The sequence below is a fragment of the Vigna radiata genome, unplaced genomic scaffold (assembly GCF_000741045.1).
Source record: "Vigna radiata var. radiata cultivar VC1973A unplaced genomic scaffold, Vradiata_ver6 scaffold_183, whole genome shotgun sequence".
Classification (NCBI taxonomy): domain Eukaryota; kingdom Viridiplantae; phylum Streptophyta; class Magnoliopsida; order Fabales; family Fabaceae; genus Vigna; species Vigna radiata.
In genome coordinates this window covers 731,308-741,740 of record NW_014542001.1, presented here as the reverse complement: position 1 = coordinate 741,740, position 10,433 = coordinate 731,308, and the positions used below count along the sequence as shown (strand labels likewise).

Below are 10,433 nucleotides of genomic sequence, written 5' to 3'. Positions count from 1 at the left end.
ACCTCTTTTTTTTCTTATTTCTTTTTTTTTCATTTTCTTTTCTTTTTTTCTTATTTTCTTTTATCTTTCTTTTTATTTTCTTTTTTTTTTTTGCAATTAAATCCAATAATAAATAAATAAAATAAAAAAACTAAATCAAATACTAAATAGTAAAACAAACATTAAACAAAATAAAACAAAAACAAAAATAAAATTAAAATTAAAATTAAAATAAAATAAAATAAGACAAAAAATGAAAACTAGTCCTATTATTTAGTCACCCGGACGAAATTTGGTGTTGACAATGAGTAAAATACTTGAAAGAGAAGTTCGAGAATGGCAATGGAGGGTTAGGCGGAGTGGTGTGGATGCAGATGATGCAGGAGGTTAACCTCCACTCAAGGCATGTTGAAGTTTTGGTTTGTTGAGGAGCTTCCACGTGATAACCAACGCAAATGGATGGAGACTGTTAGGGAAATTGACAGTGGTGTTTGCTTAGAATGGAATATTAAACCTATGGAGAGGAAGAAGTGAACATCCTAAGAGGTGAAGTGAAAGAAGGTCGGAGAGAGATGATGGGTACGGTGGGTCCGAGAGTTGAAAGCTTGGCGAGCAGTGGGATAAAGTGTATCCTGAAGGAGTACGTGAGGCTGCAAGAGGAGTGGGAGAACACAGGGAACGTGTTCGAGGAGGAAAAGAAAGAAGGGCCTCAAGTCCCAATGATTGACCTGGGAGAGATAGATTCGCTGTCAGAGGTTGTTCGAGGGAAGTGTCGGGAGAAGTTGAAGAAAGCGTGGTGGAATGGGGCGTGATGAACCTGGTGAACCACGACATCCCTGAGGAGCTCTTGAATCAGATGCGGAAAGCAGGGGAAACCCTCTTATCTCTTCCAATTGAGGAGAAGGAGAAGTATGTGAACGACCAAGCCTCTAGGAAGATTCAGGGGTATGGAAGCAAGCTTGCCAACAATGCTAGTGGGCAATTGGAGTGGGAAGATTACTTATTCCACCTTGTTTATCCTGAAGACAAACGCGACCTCTCCATCTGACCAACCAAACCTTCTGATTACACGTGAGCACTCGTCATCATCATCATCATCGTTTCTTCGTTCCTTCTTCTACTTTATATTCCTTCTTCTACTTTATATATGTTTAATTATAGTTTCTTACATATTTATTGGTGAGTTTTGTTTTTGAGAAAGTGAGGCTACAAGCAAGTATGCAAGGCAACTGAGGAGGCTTGTGACGAAGATACTAGAGGCACTTTCTATTGGATTGGGGTTGGAAGGTGGAAGATTAGAGAAGGAAGTGGGTGGAATGGAAGAGCTTTTGCTTTAGTTGAAGATCAACTACTACCCAATTTGTCCACAACCGGAATTGGCTCTGGGAGTTGAAGCTCACACAGATATAAGTTCACACCTTCCTCCTTCATAGCATGGTGTCGGGTCTGCAACTTTTCTATAAAGGCAATTGGGTGACAACCAAGCGTGTGCCTAATTCCATTTTCATGCACATCGGAGGCACCATTGAGATCCTGAGTAACGGATGTGGACATCCGTTTTTACCTTAAACGGATGTTGATATTCGTTTTTACCTTAAACGAATGTTGACATTCGTCGACGGATCCTCATATCCAAAAGTTTTTTTATAAAATTTTAACCTTAAAAATAAATTTTTACAAGATAAAATAGGAATAAAAAATAGAATGAAGGGTAAAAAAGGAAGGGGGAGGTGGAGGGAGCAACACCCTTTGTTTTTTAATTTCTTTTCTCCCTTGAGAGCATTGGGTCTGATTGGGCCAAAACCAGAAAAGAACATTTCTGCAACCCCTGGTTTCATATTGGGGGTTACTCCCTGTACCTCCCCAATTCCATCCCCCCCCCCCCCCCCAATTTTTTTGGATTTTTTTTTAAATACAAAAATAACCTTTTTGTTTTTTTTTATTTTTACCTTTATACCCCTATTTATTAAAGTTAACATACCCTGCCTCTTTTACACTCTGAACACACACAGACTCAAGATTCCCTCCTTCGCGTATTCCCACCCCCACCAAAGCTTTCATTTTCAAATGCTCTCTGCAACTCTCACTCTCCCAGTCCTCCTCTGAACCTGCTGTTGCTTTGTGCGGCCTATTGGTGTGCGGCGTGTGGCGGTGCGGTGAGTGTGTGGCGGTCCGACGCGGTGTGGAGAGGTGTAGACATTGGTTTCGTTCTTTTCATTTCTTCTATTTTTTTTAATGTATGTAATGTGTAAGATTGGGTAGCTTTCTCTATTGTTGATATTTGGTTGGTGTGTTTGTTGAGGTTTCTGTGGTCTGCTGTTGACTTCTGTGTTATTTGTGTGCTCTGTGTTGTGTGGATTGAAGAAGAAGACGTGCAGGCACTGAAACGGATGTCGATATCCGTTGACGGATGTCGACATCCGTTTCCTATTTTTATGTTTTCAGTTTAAAAACTAATTAAATATCGTGAAAAATAAATAACAATATATATAGATCTTCAAATATACATTATTAAAATACGTTAAAAATATATTTAAAAATAATACATCAAAACATATAAATTTCATTATTAAAATATCTGAAAATTAATATAAAAAGTAATAAATATATTTCACTCTGGGACCATATTTTTCTATATATTTTTTAAATAAAATTATAATAAATATATTTCATTTCCAAATGTTTTTTAGACATGTCTGATTGTCCTCCAAGTCCCTCTAATGCCGCCATCTGAGACATTAGATCGTCAACATATGCAACGGTTTGAATAGAAGAAACAAAAACGGATAACTTGGACTACGGTGGAACACATGTTTTTTAGTGTTAATACTTTCTTTTATAATTTATTTACTTTGGAATGATATTTATTGGTCGTAGACGATTTCTCGAAGGACTTAATAAATATGGTAAAGGAGATTGGAAAAATATTTCCTCTTACGTTCAAACAAAAAATTCAACCCAAGTGGTCAGTCATGCACAAAAATATTATCTCCGTCAAAGTAAATCAAAAGAGAAAAAGAAAAGGAACATCATTCATGACATGATTCATCTTCCAATTTCACAATCTTAGGAGATGTTGGTCGGGCTTCCTCAAAATCCAAGGTGATGAAATATTTATTTTAGATTTTCAAAAAAAAAAATCTAAATCATTTTTTAGTACTAATTATTTTAATTAGTCCTTAAGTATCAATTATTTTATATTTCTAAAATAATGTCTCAAAAATTTAATTTTCAAATTTATTTTAGGTCTCTCGATATCTTAAATCATCCGTTGATGCAAGTGCAAGAAGGATTCAATCCTCACATAAACATGCATATACCCTTCAATCCTCACCTCAACATGCACTTATTCAATCCTCACATCAACATGCACATGCCTCCTCCACCACTGCTAAATACTAAGTCAATATCAGGAATGATACAGCCAAATCATATCAAGAACATAAATCATCCGCAATGATCCTTATATTTGTATTGGAATCTTATTTTAATCTTCAAGTTTAACTATATTTTAATTAGATTCTCATTTTTTTAAAATGTGATGTAATTTAATTTTTTTTTTCGTTAATACAAATGAAGTTAACTCAATATCACATGTTAATATGTAATTTTTTTATTTTTTATTTTTATTTTTTTAATCTTTTAATCTTTAATTTTTTAAAATAAAATTTTTGTCATGTATCAAGTGACATCTGTCAAAAGTGTTACGTGACTTATAATAATATATACACAAAACATTTTATTATATGTAACTACCCCATATCTTTTTGTTAATATTTTATTCAATAATTTCAATTTATTTATTAATTATATATCTTAATTTAATATGTATACAATAGTTTTAACGGCATGCAATAATAATAATAATAATAATAATAATAATAATAATAATAATAATAATAATAATAAATCTTACATATAAATTTTATTTGTAACCAAAATTAAAATATTAAAACATATTTTTCATTAAAATATTAAAATAAAAAATGAATCATAGAAATGTTATAAATTTTATTTTAGATTTTTTAGAAGAAAAAACTAACTTTATAAATAAAATAGGTTTAAGTATAGTTTTAAAAGCCTCTTATTTACATTATACTTTTGTAAGTTTATTTTCATTTCTTTTAACAAAAACATTTAAGAAGTTAATGGAATATACTAAATATCCTATAACTTACTTTTTAACTAAAACATTTTAAATATTAAACACCAAATATAATAATACGATATAAAAGTGAACTAATCTAAAAACATATATCAAAATTATATATATATATATATATATATATATATATATATATATATATATATATATATATATATATATATATATATTAAACGTATCATATTATTAATATTCAATACAGATTAAATCTAGACTAGATTTTAAAATATTTAATTCACTTAAAATCATTATTTAATTTTAACCTAAATATCAATACAATTTATTTCTTGGATTTATAAATGATATTTTTTTTTATACTTTTTGATTATTAATATTTAAAAAGAACTAATAGTTTTGAAGGAAAAGTAGGCTTTTTCAAGTATATATTATCTAGTTATCTAATTTTAATGAATACATAATATTTTAAGTCTCATAGTAATTTAACTTTTCGTGTACTTTAAACCATATAATTTATAATCTCCATTATCCACTTTTAAATACACAATTTTATTAACATAATATCTTGATATATTTTATTTTCTTGTTAGATAAATAATACCATCTCATTTCAGTGTTATCATATCTAGAAATAGGAAAATGATATTTTGACACCATTTTCTGACACTATTTTGACACTCCACACGTGTCAAAATGTGATTGAACGATTTCAAATTAAAAAAGTTGAGACAAGGGTATGTTTGGAAGAAAAAAACCAAAGGTTGTTTTTTAATTTAAAATCGTCCAATCACATTTTGACACGTGTGCAGTGTCAAAATGGTGTCAAAAAATGGTGTTAAAATTTTATTTTCCCTAGAAATAACGTATAAGTTGAAAGAAGATAAAAGTGAAAGAGAGAAAGCATAAAGTGAATTTTTGTAATGAGTTGGAAAGAAAGAAGAAAGTGTTGAAAAGAAAGAGCAATGGCGGAACAAACTGCTGAAGAGTTAATTGTTGAGGCTTCGGAACTGTACAGATCCATCCTGATTTGTTGTCTATTATCGAAACTCTGTCTGAGCCCTACTCGGTCACTTTCAGCCAACTTGTTCCCATCAAATCCAAAAAGGTAAAGCTTTGTTTGTTTTTTTTGGAATCTAAGTATAAGTCTGAGTCCCGCATTCGATAAAAATGAAAAAGCAAAATACTATATAAAGAAGAAAACTCATCAACTCGTTATATTATGATTTTGGATAGAGTGATTTTGGCTCATATCTCACTAGTGTCTCTCTTATGAATCCCCTACCGTTTTAAACTTTAAAATAAAATTTATTTTTTAAAAATAATTGTCAAAGAATACCTTAAATTTAAATAAAATTATAAAAATATATTTCATTTCCAAAATTTGTTTTGGACATGTTCGATTGTCCCCGAAGTCCCTTTAATGTCGTCGTCTGAGACATTAGATCGTCAACATATACAAAAGTTTCAGTTGAAGAAACAACAACGGATAACTTGGACTACGGTGGAGCACAAGTTTTTTAGTGTCAATATTTTCTTTTATAATTTATTTACTTTGGAATGATATTGTATTAATTCTGATATTTATTTATTGGTCGTAGACGATTTCTCGAAGGACTTAATAAATATGGTAAAGGAGATTGGAAAAATATTTCCTCCTACGTTTAAACAAAAAATTCAATCCAAGTGGTCAGTTATGCACAAAAATATTATCTCCGTCAAAGTAAATCAAAAGAGAAAAAGAAAAGGAACAACATTCATGACATGATTCATCTTTCAATTTCACAATCTTAGAAGATGTTGGTCCGACTGCCTCAAAATCCAAGGTGGTGAAATATTTGTTTTAAATTTTTAAAAAAAAGAAATATAAATTATTTTTTAGTTCTAATTATTTTAAGTCCTTAAGTATCAATTATTTTATATTTCTAAAACAATGTCTCAAAAATTTCATTTTCAAATTTATTTTAGGTCTCTCGATACCTTAAATCATTCGTTGATGCAAGTGCAAGAAGGATTTAATCCTCACATAAATATGCACATACCCTTCAATCCTCACATCAACATGCACATGCCTCCTCCGTCAATGCTAAATCCACAATCAACACCTAAAATAATGCAGCCAAATCATATCAAGAACGTATATCATCATCCACAACAAATGAAATACAATACACAATTTAACCAGCTGAATTCTACCAACTACGTAGTTCATTATCCCATTCAATTTAAACATTAAGAGTAAGCCATAAGAATAAATGTTAGTTCAAACATTCAAATCATCCTTGTATTTGTACAGGAATCTTATTTCAATAGTCAAGTTTTACATTATTTTAATTAGATTTTAGTTTTGAAAATGTAATCTAATTTAATATTTTTTTTAATACAAATGACGTTAACTCAACATCACATGTTAATATGTAATTTTTTTTATTTTTTTAAATTTTTTAATCTTTATTGTTTTTAAATAAAAACTTGGTCATGTATCAAGTGAGATATGCCAAAAGTGTTACGTGATCATTTTTTATAATAATATATACACAAAATTCTTTATTAAATGTAACAACCCCAAATCTTTTTATTAATATTTTATTGAATAATTTAAATTTATTTTTTCATTATATATCTTAATTTAATATGTATACAATAGTTTTAACGCATGCAATAATAATAATAATAATAATAATAATAATAATAATAATAATAACAATAATAATAATAATAATAATAATGATGATGATAATAATAATAATAATAATGATAATAATAATAATAATGATAATAACAATAAAATCTTACATATAAATTTTATTTGTAACCCAAATTAAAATATTAACACATATTTTTCATTAATATATCAAAATAAAATATGAATCTTATAAATTTTATTTTAAAATTTTTAGAAAAAAAAAATAACTTTATAAATGAAATAGATTTGATTATAGTTTTAAAAGTCTCTTATCTATATTATATTTTTGTAAGTTTATTTTCATTTCTTTTAACAAAAACATTTAAGAGATTAATAGAGTATGCTAAATATCCTGTCACCTATTATTGAACTAAAAAAATGAAATATTAAATACCAAATATAATAATAATACCACGTATAAAAGTGAACTAATATAAAAACATATATAACAATTATATATATATATATATATATATATATATATATATATATATATATATATTAATCGTATCATATTTTTAATATTCAATTTATTTTATTATATATAAATTAAACCTAGACTAGATTTTAAAATTTAATTCACTCAATATCATTATTTAATTTTAACCTGAATATCAATACAATTTTAACCTCAAGATCATTTATACTTTTTTATTATTAATATTTAAAAAGAACTAATAATATTGAAGAAAAATTAGGCTTTTAAATATATATTATCTAGTTATTTAATTTTAATGAACACATAATATTATTAAGTCTCATAGTTATTTAATTTTTCGTGTACTTTAAATCACATTATTTATAATCTCCATTATCCACTTTTAAATATATAAATTTATTAACATGATATCTTGATATATTTTATTTTCTTGTTAGATAAATAACACGATCTCATTTTAGTGCTATCATATCTATAAATAACGTATAAGTTGAGAGAAGATAGAAGTGAAAGAGAGAATGTGGCATCCCAAATATATGATAAAGATATGTATATTTAAAACGTCATCAGGAATAATACTAGAAAGCAGTTAGAGAAGTAATAAGAGAATTTATGATTACAATCATCCTTAGAATATTACCAGAATTTAAAGCTTTAAGATAAAAGGTCTAAACCTTAAACTTAGACATAAATAATATTTTAAGATACATTGGTTCAACAAAGAAAGGGATTCCTAGGAAGACTAAGTTGCAGCTTCATCTCCATCCTCCAACACTTGCTCCAAGGGAACTTCTCAACAACATTTGCTCCCATCCAAGTGGATGATCATCGCAAAGAAAACATACACAAGCAACACACAACAAGGACACAAGGGTGAGCTAATTATGTAAAAAGCATGCATCATAGGAACATATACATACAAGAGTAAACTTCATTCAATATCAATTTAAGGCATACATCTTAACATGTGATATTCTAGACTTAACTCATACCAATTTAGCTAATACATAAGCATGTAACAACCAAGTAATTCAAGCATGCAAGGACCATGACACTATATAGACGATGACCAAATGCGTTATTCTGATACCAATGACCGACCACGTGATTTGACATCCGGACTAGTATGATATGTCAAGTTCTAGGGATTTGTGCACCCGGGTGATGTAGTAACTGGAAAACCATTAGTTACCACCCGGGGTTGGTCCGTTAATTCACCTAAACCTATGGGCTAGGACCTCTTGCTATTCTCACCACATGACTCATCACTCTTTACTTAAGCATGGATGATCATTACAATGTCAGGATAAACCCCATAAGGACACTCCAGCAATTCATACGGGCACCACCATGTAACCTCTCCGTGAGGATCATGGAATTACGTCCATCAACTATACTTATAACCAACCGTGAACCCATTTGAATCCATATACATATAACCTTTCACTTTTACATTGCATAAAAACATACAATATTAATTATACTTCAAAAGACCACAAACAACCCAACAAGCCATCAAAAATCACATGGAACCAGATACATTAACAGACAATAATAGTCCAAGAAGAACCACTAAACAACCCAATACCTCTTAAACTCATACTTAGACAAAGAAAACAACTTTGAAACCATCACCAATAGTTTCGAAAAGGTCCAAAACCCCCAAAACGACCTAAAGAGTGTCCAAAAATGATACCCGGAACCCCGAAAACCACCCAAAACTGTCCTGGATGATTTTCCGACGACAATAATCGACTATTATATGTAATAATCGATTATTTACGAGAGTTACAAAGAAAGTATGACGTTCTTACTAGAATAATCGATTATCAAGTGAGATAATCGATTATTCTTATTAGTTTTTTACAACAACCTGATTTTTCTGGTTTTAGTGCATTTGAGACACTTCCAAATAATCAATTCAAAGTTTGTAAAACTAATATTGATATGAAACATGTTTATAGATGAGAGTAAAGTATTGCATTGGTCTTTTGAATAGGAATTAGATGTACTAAACTAACTCAAATTCTAACATCAAACTCATTAACTAGAGGCCCCCAATTGTTAGACTGTCTACTAAGTTACTCATCCCCACATAATTTGTATTCCCTACCTCACTTCACTATCCAATTGGTCATCGGAGAGGATCCAGATGTCTGAATGCATCAGACTCACCTTCGACGCCAACACATATGACTAGTCACATCGTACTGGATTAGGACAGGGCTGCTCTATGATCAGGGATGTGCCAACTCAGGTTTTTAAGTCTCCTCTATCCTACCAACATACATGCTCTCTCAGTTTCCAAACAATTTATCTAAGTAGTCTAAACCTTCATGTTGTTTTCTAGACCTCAAATGCTCAACTTCAACCTCACTTCCTCTAAAAGCATCTTAAAACAGTACCCAAACCAGCCACTTTATTCTCCAAACCACGACAACACAGAATTCATAGTCAAGACACTTTACACACCAAAATCCAACCTTTAAACTTAGTGATGGGTGTCGCCGCCCAATCAAATTTGATTGCATAAAGAATGCAGTATAGACTAGGAAGTGACTCCTAGGTCGTCTCTCAAGGACCAACTACGGTTCAGAATTAGGTCTAACACGAAGTGGGGGGTTGTGAAAGATTTTTTTTTTTTTACAAGAAAAAATAAATTAAATTAAAACTAAAAATTAAATATAATTGAAGGAATTAGAGTAAATGAAAACACTTGAATAAAACATTAAATACCAAAGTGTATGAACTAAAGCATAATTCAACAAAAAAATCACTTGTAATTAATATGCATAGAAATACTATTAAACTAAAAAGGGAACGTTGAAAATCAATGCAGGAATAATGCAATGCCATTCATCATTGAGTATTGCTGGAATCAAAACAATCAATGCAAGAGTGTTGTGTGCTTTTAAATCAACTACTTCTTTCTAAAAGCCAAAAGAAAAGAAAATAAATGTAATAAAAGTTGCTGTTATAACCGTGTAAATGAAGCATCACCGTGACACCACACTGTTCAATGCAAAGAAAGTAAATGCAAAATATTGAATGTACCGTTACCCACTACTAAACCAATCAAAACCAAGAAAATGAAAGTGCTTAATAGAAATAAAATAAGCTAATGAAGAAACGAGCAAAAGGAATTTATTCAACCAAAATCTAAAAAAGTAAACATTTTTCCCAGCCGAAAAACGTCACCCCCTTCAAGT

At 29.8% G+C, this 10,433-nt stretch overlaps 1 pseudogene; it reads left to right on the top strand.

Annotated features, from left to right (window-relative positions):
* The first annotated feature begins 301 nt into the window (after window positions 1-301).
* Window positions 302-1,548, top strand: LOC106778878 (annotated as a pseudogene).
* Window positions 1,549-10,433: the final 8,885 nt, after the last annotated feature.